General features: G+C 40.7%; 1 long non-coding RNA gene across 1 annotated transcript; it reads left to right on the forward strand.

The window, feature by feature from the left end:
* The first annotated feature begins 6,541 nt into the window (after positions 1–6,541).
* On the forward strand, positions 6,542–20,200 carry LOC143271827 (uncharacterized). Its single transcript, XR_013049051.1, has 2 exons — positions 6,542–6,812; positions 7,422–20,200. It is a non-coding gene; the product is annotated as an uncharacterized LOC143271827 (long non-coding RNA).
* Positions 20,201–22,190: the final 1,990 nt, after the last annotated feature.

A 22,190-nucleotide genomic window follows, 5' to 3' on the forward strand; every position in this document is an offset into this window, starting at 1 on the left:
TCTGGAAATCACTGTTTTACAGCTGTTCTCTACCACCCCTAGATCTTACAGTCTTCCTATTCTCTCTTCTGTGGTGATTCCTGATCCCTTGGGGGGGGGGGGCGGTATAATGAGGGCTGAGCGCATCACTAATCTATGAATATAATGATAAATATTTGGGTGCAGTGCAGTTTAATATTGTGTCCACTTAGCAGAATAATAGTAAGTTCTTTCCTAGGGCCTATGACCTACCCAGCAAAATGTTCTTTGCCCAATTAACAATATCAGACATGACTTCTGGCTTATGAAGTGTGTGTTATATCTAATCAGAAAGTGGTTTGTTACTCCAAAAACAATTATTCACCTATGGACTTATCTTGCCAGGCTGGTTATGAATGCAGCTCATAAAATTTTGCATCTGGGTAAGACTATTGAGTACTTTTCTCCCTATATAAGTGTTCCTAGAAACTTTGGGCATCATGGAAGCTAGTCAGTAGTGGGGAATCTTCTAGGTCAGGTCCAGCTTAATTTCTCTAAGCCCCATGGCTCAAATATATGGTATCTTCAGCAATAGTATCTTATCATCAAGTTCTAATGTTCTTTTAAATTTTGGTACCCAAGGATGCTTACAGTTTTCCTTGTAAAATGATGAAAACAGTCAACTGTGCACCCAGCCTGTAAGGATAGCACCCAGAATTAGCATTTCTTATCCACAACCTGAATCATAGTGACCAGTTAGCATCTTTGGCCTTTTGAAACAGCTGATATATGTAGCATGTATAATGGCTTTTCATCCGGCATTTGACAAAAATAGGGAGTATTAATGTCTATTTCAGTGTATTCATGAGGGAGGTGGCTCTCTTTTCAAGTCCAACTAGAAAAGTCAAAGGAAAGCCTTAAAAATAGAATGAGTCAAGTAGAAGACAGAATGTTAGGTTTCTAAGGAAAAAAAATGGATCAATTAAGCAACGAACATGAAACAAGCAAGCAAAAACAAAAACCCACAAGAAATGTGGGATATCATGAAAAAAACAAACCTTTGAATTATATTCATAGATAAGAGAGAAAAATCCCAAGTGAATGGCACTGACCAGCTCTTCAACAAGATCATAGAAGAAAACTTCCCCAAACCAAGGATAGACACACCCATACAAATATAAGAAGTTCACAGAATACCAAATATACAATGCCAGAAAAGAAAATCACAGAGCATATCATAATAAAAACACCAAGTATTCCCAACAAAGAAAACACATTGAAAGCTGCAAGAGAAGAAATGCAAGTCACATATAAAAGAAAACTCATAATAACAGCCAATTCTGCAATGGAAACTGAAAGCCAGAAGAACCTGGGAACAATACATTTCATGTCCTAAAAGATTATAATGACCAACCTAGAGAAATGTACCAGCAAAACTATCTGCCATAATTGAAGGAGAAAGAGAAAATTTCCATGACATAAACATCCTTTAAAAAAAGTATGTCCTAGGGTGGAGAATAGGGGAGGATAGGGGAACCCATGGCTGATATGTAGAACTGAATGGTATTGTAAAATAAAATATATATAAAAAAAGAAAAACCAATAAAGTAAAAAATGAGAAGAAAAAAAAAAGTATGTCCTAAAGACCTAAGGAAAATACAGAAAGCATTATTTCAGGCTGAAAACAGGGATAGCATAAAGATCAATAACACAATGACCACAATTAACACACACTTTTAATAATAACTTTAAATATCAATGGTCTCAATTCCCCAATCAAAAGACACAAATTGACTGAATGGATCAAGAAACAAAATATATCTATCTGCTGCAGACGGATCCAACAAAGACATCTTTGTCTTAAAGATAGACACTGCCTTCGACTAAAAGGATGGACAAAAGCACTCCAATTCAATGGGCCAGGAATCAAGCATGGCTATTCTAATATCTGATGAAACAGGCTTAATCAGAAGAGGTAAAGAGACACTGCATTCTAATCAAGGGGACAGTGAATCAAGAAGACATTATTATCCTAAACATAAATGCACTAAACTGTGCTTCCTCCAAAATCCACTGGATTTAAAGAAACAGATGAACATCAATTTATTAATAGTACATGATTTCAACAACTCACTTTCTCCAATAGACAGATCATCTGGATAAAACAAAACAAAACAAACCCCAGAGCATCAGAATTAATTGACATCATACATCAAATGAACTGAACAAATATCTCAGAATATTCTACTCAAACAAGAAAAAATAAAAATTCTACTCAGCAATACATTGGAATTTTTCTAAAATAGACCACATCCTGGGACACAAAACAAATATTTACAAGTTCAAAAAGTTTGAATTTACCTCATGCATCCTATCTGAACACAATGAAAAAAATTTTAAGTTGACGGCAAAAGACCTCTAGTAAATACACAAACTCATGGCAATTAAACAACTCGTTACTGAATGATGCAGGTATCATAGAAGAAATCAAGAAAGAAATAAAAGTCCTCCAGGAGTTAAACAAAAATAAAAACATAATGCAATAAAACCTCTGGGACATACTAAGAATTGTCTCAAAGGGAAATTTATAGCTCTAAGTGCCTACATTAAAAAAAATCAGGAGCACAAATAAATGACTTAATGATGTAACTCAAAAAGTTGAGAAAACAAGAACAAGCCAAATCCAAGGCCAGCTGATTGGAAGAAATATAAATATCAGAGCAAAAATCAATGAAATAGAAACAAAGAAAAGGATACAAAAATCAACAAATCTAAGAGCTGGTTCTTTGAGAAGATAAAATTGACAGACCTTTGGCCCAACTAACCAAAGGAAATAAAGTGAGGACCCACATTAACAGAATCAGCAATGAAAAGGGAAAAATGTCAACAGACAACCAAATAAATTGAGAATGTCATAAATAGAATATTTAAAAAACCTGTATCCTGTTAAGCTGGAAAAGCTAAAAAAGTCTTGCAGGCCACAAGAATATATCATAGAGATTCAGCTGTGTATTAAAGCTGAACTTTGACCGGCCAAAGGTCTGTCAAAAGGCAAAGCCATTTATTATGAATATTTGGTGTTACCCAGCCTTTAATATTCCAGCTGTCTTCTGCTATGAAATCCTTGTGTGCCCAGACCTATTGGTAAACAGTTCAGCTCCCCAGACCTGCTGAGCTTAGGAAACAAGCTGGCTGGAGAGCTGAGCTTTGTCTCTTGTGCTAATGAAGCTCAGACCTCGACTTGAAGAGGCCTAGTGGTTCTCCAGAGCATTTGACTGAGAATAAAAGGGGTTTTTACATATCAAGGTGAGAGATAAAACGACATTCCTGAGGAGACAGGGAACCCTGTGCCCAGGGAAAGAAAGGGCAGGCATTTTCTGTAGATAAGAACAGAACAGTGTAGCAAGAGTGAAGAGAGGATGGCCGAGGTTCCTTAGAGGGTAAGCAGATCTCAAGTAGAGTTTTCTGAGTGCCAGGAGTAGAGAGCAGCAGAGATGAAGAAAGAGGATACAGAGGATGAAGGTGAAGCTGAAAGCATAGGAGTTAGCTGTTAGCAGCACTATGAGCTGGGGAACTGGACGGAACTGTAGTTATGGAGACAGGATTTCATCCCAGAGAAATAAAGTAGACGGATAAAGAGCTTGGTATGTCTAGAGTTACTCCTGCCTTGAATGCCAGGTGGAGCTATAGCTGAAATGATAGAATTTTGTCTTAGAGAATAAAGTTAACAGACTAAGAACATAGTGTACGTAGATTTTCTTCCCCTCAGGTCCCACACCGGACTTAGTTGAGTCCCTAGACCTTGGGTACTCCATATAAAAGAAATGGATAATTTTCTAAATTCAGCTAAACCACCAAAATTAAAGCAAGAGGAAGCTGGCTTAAACCTATGTCCGAGTAGTCTTCTCTGGTGGATACTTCACAACAATATCAGAAGTTACACCCATAAAGTCTCATCAACGTGACTGTACAAATGTGGGCTGAACAAAGATGACCCCAGTGGACAGGCCAAGCTGGCTGTAGAAAGGCCCATGAGGTCCCAGCCCTACTTCAAGAACTGTAGATAACTGAGGGAAGCAGGAGAGGTGGTCAGTAGCCAGGCAGGAAGTATAGGCAGGATAAGCAGAGGAGAATTCTGGGAAGAAGAAGGCTGAGTCAGGAGTTGCCAGCCAGGCATGGAGGAAGCAAGATGTGAAGGCAGAACTGGGAAAAGGTACAAAGCCAAGTGGCTAAACGTAGATAAGAATTATGGGTTAGTTTAAGTGTAAGAGCTAGCCAATGGTAGGCTTGAGTTAATGGCTGAACAGTTTTAATTAATATAAGCCTCTGTGTGTTTACTTGGGTCCAAGGACTGGTGGGTGAGAGAGATTTGTTCTAACCATGGACCAGGTAGGACACAGGAAAACTTTAGCTGCACTAGCTATTGTGAATAAATTAGCCATTAGCAAGGATGTGCAGGTATCTCTGTGTTGAAATAGAGAGCCCATTGGGGCACTGGGGTACATGCCCAGGAGTGGTATAGTTGGGTCATATGGCAATTCTATTTTTAGCTTTTTGAGAAACATTCAGACTGATTTCCATAGTGGCTGCATCAATTTATACTTTAATGATAGAAAAGGGTTTTCCTTTCCCACATCCTCTCCAGCATTTGTTATTTTTCTTATTTGCTATTTTTCTTTATTATGACCATTCTAACTGGAGACAGACTGAATCTGAAAGTAGCTTTAATTGGCATTTCCCTGAATGCTAATGATGTTGAGCACTTTGAAATTTATTTATCAGCTGGTTATTTGTTCTTTTGAAAACTTTGCATCTAGTTCTAAGCCCATTTTTTAAAAATAAATTGGGTTGTTTTCTTGATGCTTACTTTCTTGACTTCTTTGTATATCCTTCTTCCTTTCCTATTTCTACCTCTCTCCCTTGCTTCTCTTTTGCTTAGAGATTTTCTTATAGAGCTTTGTCTGACCTGGAACTCACAGAGATCAGCAGCTGCTACCTCCCAAGTGCTGGGATTGTGCTATTTTGCCTGGCAATCTTAAAGCTTTAACAAACAACTAGAAAACCCATTGTCTTCATCACTCTTCTGTTGCTGTGAGGGGACATCATAAATGCTTATAAAAAGAAGCATTTAACTGGGGCTGGCTCACAGTTCTGAGTTTAGTCCATTTTCATCATGGTGGGGAACATGGCAGCACACAGGCAGACCCCGTGCTGGAGAAGCAGTTGAGAGTTCTCCATCCTGGTCCACAGGCAGCAGGAAGAGGGAGTCAGCCACTGGGCCTGACTTGGGCTTTTGAAACCTCAAAGCCCACCCAAGTGAAACACTTTCTCCAACAAGGCCACACCCACTCCAACAAGGTCACAGCTCCTAATTCTTTCAAATAGTTTGACTCCCTGGTGACTAAGCATTCAAACATATTAGGCTTTGGGGGACATTCTCACTCCAACCACCACACCCCTCCTGCTGTATCTCCTGATTCTAGCCAACATCCCATCATTCATGTAGCATGTTCCTTATTTATTGATGCAGACTTACTCCTAGTTTACACTAATTTTGCCTGAAATTAAAAAGACAGGGGCATTTCCATGCTTAAAAGAAAGTAATGAAAAAAAGAAAAAAAAATGAAAAATGAAAAAAAAAAGTGATGAAAAATAAAAGTTGGCAGAGCATGTAGGGGAAAAATGCCACCACAGAGACTTCTTTTTTTCTGACCAAAACCAAAGGTAGGTATTCATTGGAATAGGCCTACCAGAAGTTCCTTCTCTAAAATATAATGTTGGGTCATTTCTCACAAACCAAATCTTCCTTCAGTTGTAAAAGATACTGGAGATGTGGGGAGCTCTAGGAATTTTCCTAAAACCTACCTGAAGTGTGAACCTATTTAGTCTTATCAATAAAAACCAGGAGTCAGATATCAGGGAAACAACCTGAAAGATCAGAAAAGCAAAGCAGCAGCCACTAGTGACTTCTTGCCTGCCCGGATCCTGAGACCTAAAGGGCCCAAGGTCCATTTTCCATCCACCTTATATTCCTGTCTCCACTTCCTGATAGCGCTGGGATTAAAGGTGTGAGCCTTCCAAGTGCTGGGAATAAAGGTGTGAGCCACCACTACCTGGCTTCTATTGTTAACTAGTGGCTATTGTTAACAAGGTTGCTCTGATCTCAAGGCAGGCTTTATTTGTCAGATCATAAACAAAATATCATACACCACCTTCCTTGTTTCCAGTATGTCCAACAAACATCCCTATTGTAAAACAATAGTGTGTCCCTATATATTTTGGCAATAAATTGAAATGAATTCTGGACATTGGTTATATAGGTTACTATTCCCATCTACTTAAAGGTGAGGGGTCTGGGGATGGAGAGGTGGCTCAGTGAATGGTTAGAACGTTTGCTGCTTTTTCAGGGGACATAAGTTATTTTCCTGGCACCCATATTGAGTGACTCACAACTATGTGTAACAGCAGCTCCAGGGAATCTGATACCCTTTTCTGGACTCCCTGGGCACCTGCATGCACATGACATACATATATTCTGACACACACATACCAAAAACAAAACCAAACCAAACAGAAAGATGAGTTATCAGACACTTCCCCAGAGAGATATATGTTTCTATTTCCATATAAAGACCTGGAGAAAATCAGTACATTTATAACTTCCATTAATATTCTTCAATTATTTTTCAGATATATCTCCTTTTAAAGATGGAGGTAATTGGTGTGAAGCTGGATAATAAAGCAATTTATTATTCTACAGAATAATAAACTGATGCTCCAGACTCCAGATCCCTACTTTTTAGGAAATGCTCATCATTAAAGCATGATGCAGACAAGGCTGCAGGGGACAAACAGTAAGCCATTCAAGTGTTCCATGTTTTCTATAAACTGTAATTAACTGAACTGATGCTTTTGATCTTACTTTCTAACAAATATTAATCACTGAGATAGCTGAGAGCTTTCACTTGTATTTATCTTAAAGGGGCACAGTAACTCGAGATTTGACTTTTGGTGGAGATAAGCCTGCCTGCCTGGTAAACTAATCTTCCTAGAGCAGACTGTTCCTAATTAATTTGATGGTAATATTAAAAACCACCACCTGTGCCTGAGATCAAAGACTCAGTCATATTCACCCCTAACATCCCTCTGTTCCTCAAGTCAGGGACCTAGTGCTTTAGAGACCAATATTTCTTATAAAAACACTTGTTCATTTTGCCTCTTCCATCTCTCTAGTATTTATTCCTGTTCACAGGAAAAAATCCTGATTTTGCTGAGCATGGCAATTTGCCCTGGAGAAAAATTGCATTTCCAAGTTTTTTTGTTTGTCTGAATGTAGAGCTAACTGTAGGACAACTTTATCAAGACTGTTTTTGGGGGTGGTGGTGGTGCCAGGGCTGGGGAGCTAAAATGTGGGACTTAGCTTTAGGTGTCTTCTCACTGCACACCCTTTCCTGTCTATCTAGGTGCAGCTGTGAACACAGCGCACAGCTACAGACCCGGGCAATGGGCTTCTATCACAACTTCTGGGTGGAAGCAAGACTAGGAAGGAGCAGAAAGAGGCTCTCAGGATACTGAAAACATCCAGTTACAGGCTCAGCGTTGAACTCCTGTTTTCATGGCGGCTGGATGAAAGAAATCTCTTCTCCGACAGGCCTCTGTCTGTTCATTTCTTTTTTCTTTTCTACCTTTTTCCTTTTTCACCAGTTCATTACATTGACATTGTGAGTAAAAATGGAGAAGGCATCTTGTATGCACTGAAGACACAAGAACTGCTGGTGTGCTGCAAGGCACAATTGAAATGTGATTTTGAAACATTTCAGTAGTGTGGGAAATAAATGCGTTTGTTAATTATGAGGCCAGAACAGATATTTCACAACACAGTGTCCTTGGAATTTTAACTGTATACACCACTTTAAGAAGAACAAAGTGTAGTATGCGATTGTGTGCCTCATACCTGTAAATTTATCTAGCACATGCAGTAAGTAAGGAGGACTAAGTGAATTCCAGGGCAGCCTGGGCTACAGTGATACCATCTCAGATAACAAAACAACACAAGAAAGAGGATAGCCTGGTGTGTTGACTCATGTCTGTAATTCCGACACTTCAGGAGGCCAAAGCAGAAGGATCAGGAAGTGGCCAGCTGGGCTACACAGGGAGGCCTTGTCTCATAAAACGAGTTCAATTCAAATTTGTATTAAAGGATGCTTGTACGAGAAATTAGCTTCTCAAGTCTCAAAAGCAAATAATGTATGATCTGAAGAATCTTAATGGAAGTTATAAATGTACTGATTTTCTCCAGATATTTATTCGTACATAGGAAATTATATGTATGTCTGGGAAAGTGTCTGATAACTCGCTTGTTTTTCGGGGTTTTTTTTCGTGTGTGTGTGTGTGTGTGTGTGTGTGTGTGTGTGTGTGTCTGTGTGTCTGTGTGTCAGGACACATGTATGTCATGAGCATGCAGGTGCCCACGGAGTCCAGAAAAGGGTATCAGATTCCTTGGAGTTGCTGTTACACACAGTTGTGAGTCACTCAATATGGGTGCCAGCGAAGAGATGAAGTAATTTTTAAAACTTGATATTAGAAACCATTGCTAATCTGTACTTCAATGGTCACTGGATAAAATAGTAGGTTTTCTAGCTCTGAAAATGAGTGATGTTAGGAATATTTCTGAATTGATAGGAACTTTGTGTACTATCTGGAGAATGATCTATGACAGCCACATGTTTGGTGTTACATGAGTTTATTAGATAACAACCAGGAAGAAACAAATCAGCAAGCAGCAGACAGGTAGTAAAATATCAGACCCATCATTCAGCAGGAACTACTGGGGAGGACCCCCTAACAGAGGTAACAGTCAGCTGAAGGCCCTGATCAACCAGAGAAAGCCAGGCATGATGTCTCCACCCTGGGTGAGATTTCCAACTAGACATTCCCAACACATTTTAATATCATGCGCCAAACAGAAGCCTAGTCTTTAGCTTTGAGAAGCTGCTTTGATTTACCTCCCAACAGTGTTCATGGACACAGTATTTCCAGGTGATTTACTCCCATTCTCAAAGCCATGGCATTTACATTCAGGCTGTTCTTTACTGTAGGTCCAGGGGAAACAGCCCAACCCTGGACAATACTTAAAACACACATGGGTCGGAAGTGAGGGGGCTAACCTCACCTCCACATCCCGCTTCTCTGTCAGCTTAAACAGTACATGACTACTTACTAACATAATGTGTGTTATAGAGGCACAATCTCCAAATCCCCTTTGTCCGTGGTTCTAGAACATAGTATATACATTTGGCAATGGTAAAATAAGCCTTTTGCTATATTAACCTAAGTCCATAGCAATATCTTTTAGAAAAATTACCTTTAAAGAACAGATTTTGTAGTCTCAGCATTTGGGGTGCAGAGGCAGGAAGATACCTGCACATTTGGGTCAGCCTGGGCTACACAGGAAGACCATGTGCAACAAAACCACACAGAGGCACACGTGGGGCAGCCGTGCAGAACTAGTTATGATGATTTCTACACATTTTTTGAAATCACGGCATTGCAGTGGCATGTGAAGGTCTTACTCAATTTCCTATGACTTTATTCTTCTTTTCTTCGTCTGGAGAAACTGTTTCAAGGCTGGGATTAACTATTTCTTCAGGAAAGCAAGAGGTGGGGAGACACAGAAACACCTACTTGCTGGACCTACTGTGCAGACCAAACAGGGGCATCCAGGCAAAGCACCAACAGTGTCAGCATCTCTCAGATGTTAGGTGGTGGACGTTTTCTACATCACATCTCCCTGTATCATCTGCTTACACATTTCTATCTCCCTCTAAATTTTCAGAATCTGGAATGTAGGTAAGAATGACATCTTCTAGTATTTTATCTTCACGAACGAACCCACAGTACTTGAATAGCAACACAGTACATATTCCTGAACTTCATTGGATGAACTAAAAAATTAAAAATACTCTGTTATTGGATGAATTTTTTTTTTATTCTTTGTGTATGGGTGTTTTGCCTTCAAGTATGTCTGTGTATCACATGCATGCTGGAGGCTAGAAGAGGGCTTCAGATTCCCTGAAACTGGAGCCACAATGTGGGTATGGGGGGGGGGTGTCTAACCTGGATCCTCTTGAAGAGCAGCCAGTGCTCCTAACCAAGGAGCCATCTCTTCAGCACCAAGAAAATTTAAAAATACAAATGAGCTCTGTGGTTAAGAGCATCTGTTGCTCTTGTGTAGGACCTGAGTGCCATTCCCAGAACCACATCGGGCTGTTCACAGAAGTCTGTAACTCCAGCTCAGGGATCCAACGCCACTGGCCTCTGCAGGGACCTGGACTCGTGTGCACATACCCCCACACAGGCACATACTAAAAACAACACAAATGAGACCATGGAAACCAGACTGACAGTGATTGCCTAATGTGACATGAAGTGACAAGAACCCAGTTTTTGATTTTGAAATCCAGTATTTCAGGTTTCCCACCCATAACTGTTTCGACCTTTCTAAAGTGGCATCACGTAGTGACTGTTGCTGCTGCTTTTATTTAGCCCAGTGTAAATGGTTTCTCTCTTTCTGGTACTAAGGGTAGTTCACTTATCCTCCAATTAGGCCAGCAGCTAGTGGGCCATAGTCATCTTCCTATTTTTAAAAAGAGTTAATTATTCAACTCTATTATAAGCACTCAAAAATATGTGGCTGCCTCATATCAGGCTATGTTCCTTGATTAGGTAAATTTAAAAATGCAAAAGTAATTCTGGCTTAATTTCCAGATGCTAACTCCACATTTCCAGTATCAGCCTGCCATCTTGTTGCCCTGTACTCTCATTCAATTTAACCAGCTTATCAACTTAGCACTCAGTCATCGTCTACTATTAAGTCCTGTGTGGGAGCATGGGTTGCATGTGTAGATGTGTGTGTGGGAGCATGGGTTGCATGTGTAGATGTGTGGGAGCATGGGTTGCATGTGTAGATGTGTGGGAGCATGGGTTGCATGTGTAGATGTGTGTGGGAGCATGGGTTGCATGTGTAGATGTGTGTGGGAGCACGGGTTGCATGTGTAGATGTATGTGGGAGCACGGGTTGCATGTGTAGATGTGTGGGCGCATGGGTTGCATGTGTAGATGTGTGTGGGAGCATGGGTTGCATGTGTAGATGTATGTGGGAGCATGGGTTGCATGTGTAGATGTGTGGACACATGGGTTGCATATGTAGATGATGTGTGGGCGCATGGGTTGCATGTGTAGATGTGTGGGCGCATGGGTTGCATGTGTAGATGTGTGTGGGAGCACGGGTTGCATGTGTAGATGTGTGTGGGAGCATGGGTTGCATGTGTAGATGTGTGGGAGCATGGGTTGCATGTGTAGATGTGTGTGGGAGCACGGGTTGCATGTGTAGATGTGTGTGGGAGCATGGGTTGCATGTGTAGATGTGTGGGAGCACGGGTTGCATGTGTAGATGTGTGTGGGAGCATGGGTTGCATGTGTAGATGTGTGTGGGAGCATGGGTTGCATGTGTAGATGTGTGTGGGAGCATGGGTTGCATGTGTAGATGTGTGGGAGCATGGGTTGCATGTGTAGATGTATGTGGGAGCATGGGTTGCATGTGTAGATATGTGGGAGCACGGGTTGCATGTGTAGATGTATGTGGGAGCACGGGTTGCATGTGTAGATGTGTGGGAGCATGGGTTGCATGTGTAGATATGTGGGAGCATGGGTTGCATGTGTAGATGTATGTGGGAGCATGGGTTGCATGTGTAGATGTGTGGGAGCATGGGTTGCATGTGTAGATGTGTGGGCGCATGTGGAGGCAAGAGGACAAACATTCCTTCCGCCACATGAGCTCTGGTGGTTGAACTCGGGTCACGTGAGGCTTGGCAGCAAGTTACCCCTAATGCCCTTCCCCAAACTGATTTTCTATGTAGTTTCAGACCCAGACAAACTTCATTCCAGAAGATTCTGGCAAACCTTAGATGGATCAACGCTGGCTGCTACAACGGAAGCAAGTCATATAAAAATAGATGATGGCCTACACCTACACCAGTACTCAGGAGGCCGAGGTAGGAATGTTGTGATTTCAAGGCCAGCCTGAGATATATAGCAAAATTCTGTGTCCAAATAAACCCTCACAAAAATTCTCTAAGATAAACACTTAAAAGCATCTGAATATTTATTGAATAAATTATGCATAAACATTAACTAAAAATGAATGTCCTGGTGGATGTTGTGGCACACATACCTGTAATCCAAACACTTGGGGCACTGAAATATGGGGGATCTGAGTTTGAGGTCAGCCTGGGCTACATAACAAGACTGTCAATGAAACAAAACATGAGAATGTGACTGTTTTGATCAGGCTGATGTGAACATCACTTGTGAAAATGAGGTAATAACAGCATTTGTAGATTTTGTCAACAGGAACAGTGTTTGTTTCCACTCTAACAGGATTATAGTTTTGTGTGTACTTTGTGTATAGTCTTGGTTACTACATAAACCTCCCATCAGGCAGTCCAGGTCTCTTAGAAAGGTTGAGTAAGTGTTGCACTAATAAACGCAGTTATCTCCTATGTTAGCTCTCCTGGCATTTCTGATTAAACGAGGTGTTGTGTAAGGACAACAGAATAGTACCTGGCACATGAGTATTAATTATTACTGAATGTTTTCACTTCCTCCAGAGCCAGGCTTTGCCTTGGTTTTCCATGCCTCTTAGGATTTGAAATTGGCATTCTTTAGCTGCTGGGCACAAAAGATTTGAAATCTCCAATGCACTGACTCTGAGAAAAGCTACCTACAAATGTTTACTTGGTTAGTAAAAGTGGGAAAAAAAAAGGTAAGTAGGCCACAGGAATGCAGGCTTTAAGTCCCCCTTTCCATATTTAAAGCACTGTGTGGCTATTATCTTAGGGCCTTAAGCTTTTCTATCACTGAGCACCCCTAACTCCCAGTCTATTGTTTAAAACTTAAATTTCAGATTATTCTCTTCATTACCAGGAATATCAGATTTGGGGAATGGTAGGGAAGAGGAGAGCCCAGGAATAGACCTAAAGTCCAAAGATTAAATTTTTTGTCAGGAAAATCTCTTTGGTGTCAGGAAAGGAGTTTGTCAGATTGGGAGAGCAGTGTTTGCCTTTTATATCACTGGCTCAATTACTGGGAGTGGGAACTAATATGGAATCAAGATTTTGCTGGAAAAAAATTAATTCTGTCTTCTTTTATGAGGGTAACATATAGAAATAAGTCCTTTTAAATTTAAGAGAACAGTACACATTATGTGTGATATAACTTCTAATTTTATCAAAATAAGAATGCTTCATTGTCTGCCCTCCATATTCAGAATGAAATCTGAAAACCTGCCCCATGGGCCTGTGGCCAAGTACAGTCTGAGCTGGATGCCAGGAAGCTGGCTTTGTAGATTTGTTGTTACAAATCAGTAATACTGCTCATGCCACTGGTTTTTTAAGTTGCACATTTTAATTTAGTATTTTACCATTAACAAGGATTAATCACAAAAAGGGAAACAGCTTGCAGTTTTCTGTATATAGTCTCTACAGGGAACCCACTGTGATGTCCTGTCTTCTGAAGTCAACACTCAACACAGGACTGGTAATCCAGACAAGAGCAATAAAACTCTCAGCTTCCTAATTTAAGGTACATGTGGCCTTGGACAGAAAAGTTCCAAACACTTGCAGACCCCTAGGAAAACCAGTGCTGTCAAGCTGAGACATGAGCCTCCACTCTGACCTGGAAGTATAGAGCGTAGCCTCACAAACACTGAGTCCTGGCTCAGCAGGAGGAGAGTTTAGGCTCAGCTTCTCTCCTTTTCTTATGTCAGAATGCCAACTTCTCACTTCAGTTCTCACAGCCAGGGATTTTTCTCTTTTTTTGTGAAGATTGTAGTTTAAACCACCACCCAATTGCCAGATTAGAAAACAATCAGACTAGGAAGTCTGAGACTGTAGAAGAGTGATACTGTTGAGATGGTTTTGTTTCAAAGCAGGTTAATGAACATAGTTTTCGTTTTGAAAATGCTCGAGATCGAGATCAAACTCAAGTCTTCCAATGTTAGGCAAGCCTCTTCCAGGACATAAATCCAGTAAGTTTACAAGCTTTTAGGTTTGGGGGCGGCAAACAAGGACTGCTGAGACAAACTGCTAAGCTTTGGGATAGTACCATCCTGTCAAGAGTCTCTATACACAGCACCCTCTGCAAACCTTAAGTGCCCTAAGTACCGGTTAGTACTTTAAACCCTCCATATAAAAGGGACCAATCTGACTTGGTAAAAAAATGAGCCCTCCCTACAGCTCTTCCAGTGAAGAATTTTCTGGCAAAATCTGCTGAACAGTTTGAGACACATCATATATCCTCAAAAGCAGTGACTTCTTGAACATGTCACTGTTTCGGTGGGAACGTGGCACAAGGCCACCTCTACCACAGCCTGTCCCTTTTATCCAACGTACCCACTCTCAGGTAGCTAATCTGCATATATGCAACATACAAAGTGAACATTCTTTTGCCAAGTTCAAAGGTACTTGGGGGGCCGGGTATGTGGTGGCGCACACCTTTAATCCTAGCACTTGGGAGGCAGAGCCAGGATCTCTGTGAGTTCGAGGCCAGCCTGGACTACCAAGTGAGTTCCAGGAAAGGCACAAAGCTACACAGAGAAACCCTGTCTCGAAAAAACAAACAAACAAACAAACAAACAAACAAACAAACAAAGTTACTTGGGGGAACAAAAAGAACTTGCTAGTTTCAAGGGCGGCAAACAACTTGCAGCTTCAACCCTGGATTATAGCCGGTCCGTTTATACCCAGAGGCAGTGCTCATCGGTCTGCTCAGCTTCTGCACCACAGCGTCTCTTCTAATTTTCTGGCACCTTGCACTTAATGGTTCACAGCTGCAGTAGACAGCCTGGAAACAGTCCTTTCTCTTCCTCATTCCCTACTTCCCATCAACTCCTGGGTGGGTTCTAGTTTGACTTAAACACAAATTAACAAACAAAAAACAAAGGCAAACATGGCCTTTAAGAGACCATCCATTAACTATGAATGCTGCTTCCTAATCACCAAGTTTTTTCAGATCAGGATGATTTTAATACCACCTTGTATTTAACTGCGTGTTCTCCAAATCACAACCCACAGAAAGCAGGTTGGAAGTAAGTTTGCTGGCTTCAACCCAGCAAACTTAACCCTGTTGTGTACTGTCCGTGTAAACACGGGAAAGATTCCCATCTTATTCAATTTCTGCATTTTAAAACGGGATTAGAGGGGATGGGAAGGTGGCTCAGTGGGAAAAGTACTTCCTTTGCAAGCATGAGAATCTGAAATTGAATCCTCAGACGCATACCAAGTCAGGCATGGAAGAGTCTGTCTGTAATCCCAACGTTCCTATGATGAGATGGGAGGCAGAGAGAAGCTTGCTGGCCATCCAGTGTGGCAAACACAGCGTGGGCAAGAGACCCTGTCTCAAGAGATGAGGGTTGACATGGGAGGTAAGCATCTGACCTCTACACATGCATCATGACACATGGCATGTTCAGGGTGTGTGTGCACGTTTTCACATATACATGAAAAAAATTAAGTTGGGAACTAGACTACCCAGTTGTGAGTGCAATGGATCAATGCCTGGAACAAAATCAAGTGCAATGGTGGCCCTTAACTGGACTGAAGGCTCACTCCCAGAAAGCACACCTGGTATTGGAAACCGAGCCAACTCCCTGGGGCTGGTCAGGTCCTGGATCTTAGATGAGAACATCTTCTTGTCACTATGAAATCAGCATGATTCCTAACTGCATTCTAATACTTACCCTTATGTCCACAGATTAGTGGAACTTCCACTCCTGATTAAAGCAGCTTCCCTTTGCAGCAGATGAAGACACATACAGAAAACTACAATGGATCAAAATGCAGAGAACAATTGACTGTGGGGTGCCCAGGCCCTATGGATACATCCACAACACAAGTCCTGCACCTAAGGCTCAGAGAACATTATCGAAGAAGGAACAGATTGTAAGAGCCAGAAGGCCAGGGAGAATGCTGTGAGAGTCTCTCTCCTAAAAGTAAGAGGGAGGCTTGACCCATTATATCTCAACAATATGACCTCGTAAACAAGCCTGGAATAAGGACACAAAAGACTTGCTAAAGTGGAAGGGGAAAATCCCATTGGGTCCTAGCCTCTAGAGCAGTGGTTCTCAAGCTTCCTAATGCTGCTACCCTTTAATATGGTTCATGCTGTGGTGACCCCCAACCATAAAAATATTTTGTTGCTGCTTCATAACCGTAATTTTGCTGTTCTGAATCATAATGCAAATATCTGATATGCAGGATATGGGATATGCAACCCTCAAAGGTGTTGCAACCCAGAGGTTTAGAATTGCTGCTCTAGACAAAGAATTAGTCAAATAAGGAAAGCCGACAATGGGAGAATTAGTTTTTCCCAGAGATGAGCCCCCTAATTGGATATAAAATATCAAGTGGTTAGCGCTGTAATCACATACACACAAGCAACACTAGAAACAGCAATTGCATTTATGTATATATGTATGTAATAATAATGGTTATTTGGCCATGAACTTGAGGGAGGGAGGATGAGGGAACATGGAAGAAGTGGGAGGAAAGGGGAGAAATGATGTAGTTAGAGTTTAATTAAAAAATAGTGCTAGGAGTTGGTGGTGTGAGAATAGGTAGCAGAAAATGTAAGTTCCTAAGAGGCACACTCAAACAGCTGATAAAAGTTCATGGTACAGGGTAGATGTAGAGTGGGGAGGGGCAAAGGCAGACTGACTTCTAAGTCTCCAAAACTAAGTCTTATTGTCACTAGCTCATCTGATATATGGGAAATAGGATTGGGAAGGCTGAATATAGCACACTTCTGTAGAACTTAAAAGAATTCAATTACAAAGCTTTCTCCCCCTCCCCCTCAATGGCCACTAAAAAATGTTCTTATTCTTTTACTCAGAATATTTTAATTGCTTCTACTCTGTTATTATGTCGTCTAGAATGGGTTTCCCGTGGAAAGCATTCTTTTTTGCTTCACAAATTTATGCACTGCAAGGTCCTCTTCACTGAATTGATCTGGATCTCCCACAATAGATGTGCATAGGCTACTGCTTTCTGGGCTCTTTCCCTGGACCACCTGCAAGCACTGTTCTACTGTCCCTAATTTAGGATAGCAAGTCCTCTCACAGATTCCTATGAAGTGCAAACACACCCTATCCAACATGAGTTAAACTTCTTATCCTTCATTCATCTTCACCCTAATTTAAAAGGCAACCTCTATGGTCATCTCCAGATATGGCTAGCTGAATAACTCAACCAGCTCAATGCCATATTCAGACTCTTGTTCAGCCTTATTCCTATGCCCTCTCTCTGACCAAAGACAGACCCCCTAGTCCCTTTACTTCCATTTTTAGGCATTGTTACTACCCATAATTAGTCACTGATGCATTACCACTAGGAGTATGGAACTACCTCCTTCCAAACCACTGACTGCCACTAGGACTACGGCATGATCAAGCAGATAATGCTACACATACTGCCTTCAAAATGAGAACATGAATATATGACCTGACAGTAATCTTGATGCAGGTCCTATTTTTTAATCATTCTGATTTTCATTTTCTTTTGCTGAGAATTTGTTTCTTTCTATTCCAACAATGAGCTTAACAATTCTACTTTTTTAATTTCTCTAAATTGTGTTCTGTTATAATTCTAGCATTCCAAACTTTGTTCTTGGGAACAGGTTCCATATACTACCCCAACTTTTACCTTTAGTTGGCAAGCAATCATTATTCACCATGCTTAACTAGAAAAACACTTAAAATTTTCTAAATCAAAATGACTAACAAAAGTTAATTGTAAGGTTCAGTTCTTACTAATGGACCTCCCATTGTCATCTGGTATGGCCACATACCTTGCTCTGATGTTCCTGGTTCCCACTTGTCTCTTCCTTCCCAAGGCTTTGCTGGTTCACTTTCTTCTGTCCACAAAGTGTTGAAGTGTTGGTGTTCCTCAGGTCTAGCAGCTTTACCACCTTCTACTTTCTATATGCTTGTATGGCATGTCATCCATACATGAGATGGATACTAGAGATTGGAAAATTATCTCTACCTAGTGTTTAAAATGGCAAATGCCCAAACTTTTTCATGTAGCTGTTCAGTTCCAATAAAATACATTAAATGCCCAAGAGATGAAAGACAAAGTTTCCTTCGCGGTATGTGAAGTCCAGAACTGTCTGAGTTAGAAACACTGTATGTCTCTGCTCTGATAACCTACAGGAGCCTCAATTTCAACACTGATCCTTCAACCTTACTTCTACATTATCTTGGTGAATAACACTGACATTGACATAAATTACCAAAGTCAAAATCTTACCGTTTCTCACATTTTAACCTCTCTACCAAATCCCTCATGGGCACTTCAACACCTTTTGGTCCATCACCTTTAAGAACTTGGACAGGAATCCATGATACCCTCCAGTTACCTATACCAACCGGCTCCTAAAACTAAATAACTGTAATTTCTTCTTTTAAACTTTGGAGTTCCCTAGCACCCACCCAGCTCTGGATCTATATACACTTCTCCCTTCACAACTATCCATTCTTAAAGCTTTTGGTCCAGTCCTACCTACTGCTAAGTGGCATAACCTTTTTTCAAAGCAACCCCCACACTTTGTATTTTTCCTACTGCCTGTATCTCCCTCCTTTCTCATAATTCACAAAAATCAAATGCCATCAAATATTCTAGATCACTCAAGCCTACCTAATGTTCTACCACTCCCCTTGTACCATTCCAATCAGTGTTTTCTTTCCTGAATGACTGGGACAATCATTCTTCTGAGACTTCTTGAATTACCTACTGGATCGTTTTGTCTTTTTCCATTTTTTTCCCCTCGAGACAGGGTTTGTGTGTGTAGTTTTTGTGCCTGTCCTGGATCTTGCTCTGTAGACCAGGCTGGCTTCGAATTCACAGAGATCTGCCTGCCGCTGCCTCCCGATTAAAGGCTGGGATTAAAGGCATGCACCACCACTGCCTGGCTTCCTACTAGATTGTTTACTCACTACTGAAAGTTTAAAACCCTGAGAATCTTATTCCTCGCTTCAAACTCAAATGCCAACTTACCAGTTATGATAAAGTCCAATACATGTGGCTGTGAGACACTAGATGATCTAGCCCTAGCTTACCTCGCCTTGTTTTCGCCTTATCTTTACCAGCTTTCTACCATTTCCTCAAAAGCTTCTCCTAACCCTTTTAAAATGTATTCTCTTCTTTTGGCCTAGAATTAGCTCTGATTTTTTTCTGCCCTAATTTCTTCTTTGGGGAAGTCTTTCTTTCCCTCAATGTAGACTACAGGGCATCATTATCTCATTTTATTATTTTGTCCTCAATAACTGGCATCATGCTTTTGAGACTATTAACTCTGTAACTCAACTCTGATCTCAGTAAAGAAGAAAAAGCAGTAACTCAAGAGGAAGGAAACCCAGTGTTTTAGCAATAAACAATTATGGGTTTAAAAAAACTATACTTGATGAGTAAGTTGTAGTATAGTAAAAAGCACTCCAAGCAAAAGAAGCAGTTAAAACTAAGGCCTTGAGTCGTGGGAAGCTTGTTGGTTTGAGAATTTAAAATGAAACGAATATAACGAGAATACAATAGGCAAAGGGTAACAAGATGCGCTTAGAGGTATACAGTATAAACCCCAAATAAACATTCCAAAGTTTACTGTGAAAGTAAGGGTTTTACTCCCTAAATATTCCAATTTACAAAAGATCTAGCCCATTAGTGGTGGAGATATTCAAGAAGAAACCAAGGGAACAATGTTCCAGGTAAGACATGATTGTCTTCTGGGTTATTCCATGAAGAGAAGTAGAAAGGTTTCTTTCTATGTAGGAGGTAGAAATGGCAACTCTGACCACTACCATGATGCATCAAAGAGCTTAAGCTTGAAAACTACAGACACAGACTTCCCCTTTTCAGATAAGGAACACTGGGAGAACAGATCAAAGATGAGGTGATAGTCTGGGTATATGATGCTTAGCTCTGAAACAGATACCTGTGTATACACCCAGAATGATGTTAAGTTGCTCCTCGGAGTACACTGGTAATATGGATCGCCACAGAACGGACTAAAACACACACACCCCTCCCAATGACCCAGATAAAGGTTAATTACTGGAAGCCCGAGATGGTAATATAGACTGCCATAGAATAGACACACAGAAACACACACAGACACCCCATGACTCAGAGGCCAAGTACTGGAAGCCAGAGATGGAGCAGCCAAAAATGTAATGCAAAAATGACACGAAAGCCAGGTAGTGGTGGTGCACGCCATTAATCCCACCACCTAGGAGGCAGAAGCAGATGGATGGATCTTCGTGAGTCTGAAAACAGCCTGTACTACAAAACAAGTTCCAGGACAGGAAGGGCTACACAAAGAAACCCTGTCTCAAGGGTCTGTGTATATGTGTGAGTGAGAATTTCAAGTTGTTATCAATGGTACTGAATGCTCTCAAGGGAGTGAATAATGGCAGAGAAAGAACCAACAGGTATGAAAACACAAAGGGGGTGTGGTGCGCACGGATGGTGGAGGTGGTTCTGAAAAGAGTAATTTTAGGTCGGTTGGGAGTAAACCTAAAACTGTAGTAAATACAAAGTGTGGAAATGGACTGTGCAACCAAATGAGCTGTGTGGACCCAAGGAAGTTATAATTAGATAAGTCTCTCTCCCCATCTTTACTTGCATGAATACCAGCTCCTAGAGCCCACCTATAATTTTTTATTAAAAAGAACCCAGTAAAAGAAAACATATTGGGAAAGTCAGCCGAAAGTCCTGTCTGTGGAGTGACCTGTGGAGGGGGATGAAAGCTTAGAACTGAAGGATAAGGAACCAGTCATGCAAATGAGCAGGACTGCAGCATTGTAAGGCTTAGCAGGAACTTTGACAGGAAGACTGGATTGTGGAGCGTAAAAACACTACAGTCAATGTTCATAAGTATTATTGAATATAGAATTATATTCAAGTCATTAACAACCAATAAATGAGGACCAAAAAATTGGAATGGCAGGTCCATCAGAAAAATTACCATCTATATACAGCTGAGATGGAGCACACCGGATTATCAATTCTGAGCCTAACAAATGTGTCCACTCCTTTTTGGTCATGCTGGGGATGGAGCTCAGGGTCTCATGCAAGCAAGTAAACAATATACCAACAGAGCCGAGACAGTTCTCAGTTTGTTCCTCAGACATTAATATAGTGGGACACACTGTTTTAACAACAAAAAGGAAAAACGTTTTCATTATCAGCCAAGCCTGGAAGATTCTCTCTTTAACAACAACCTTGTTTTCTACAAGACTTTAAAATACCTAATATGCTAATATACACTGTCCTTTGAGAGAGGCTGTGACACACAGGAAATCTTGGACCACAACTCACAATCCCTGACCCCGAAGAAGGTCTGGACTCCATGCTTTCTAGGATCTTCATAAACACTAGTTTCTCCCCAATTCATCAAGTTGTATTAACTCTGTTGGCATCATTTTTTTCTAAACTAGAAACATGTCTTGTTAATCTCCAATTTACCCAGTCTCTTCGCTGAACAATCCCAACTGCCTAAAATGAGTACTTGATTGTTGTTAAGTTGTTCAACTTATATGCACGCAATGACCACCTTTTTCTTCATTAAAAATTTGATCTGTCTAGCCTTTTGAAACATAACTGAATTTAACACACCTGCAAGTTCCCAGAACTGTTTAAGTTTAAATGGGGTAATGGGATACTTTGAATAATAAAATTCTAAATTGAACTATTAAAATCTTTGGGATTTAAAAAGAGAAAAAACCTCCAGTCTTTAATGATGAAACTTTGGGTAAATTTAGGTTGCAAGAAGATATTTTAAGAACAGATTGAAGCTGGGCATGGTGGTATACACTTTTAATCCCAGTGATCAGAGGCAGAGACAGGTGGATCTCTTTGAGTTCCAGGACAGCCAGGGCTACACAGAGAAACCCTGTCATGAATAAAAAAATAAAAATAAAACAGCAGATTGAGAAAAAATAGTTATTTAATATTGACTTTATATTCCATACCAGCTTTACTAGCATGCTACTCTGTAAGTTCATTCTTGTTTTATACTTTCATGTTTCACACTAAAAAAAGCTCACTCTCATAAATTACTTTAGCATTCACTACCTATAAAATAAATAAACAAATGCCACTCAATGCTGGCAAGCTCTTTCTCTG

Source organism: Peromyscus maniculatus, chromosome 2, assembly GCF_049852395.1.
Source record: "Peromyscus maniculatus bairdii isolate BWxNUB_F1_BW_parent chromosome 2, HU_Pman_BW_mat_3.1, whole genome shotgun sequence".
In the NCBI taxonomy this organism is placed as follows: Eukaryota; Metazoa; Chordata; class Mammalia; order Rodentia; family Cricetidae; genus Peromyscus; species Peromyscus maniculatus.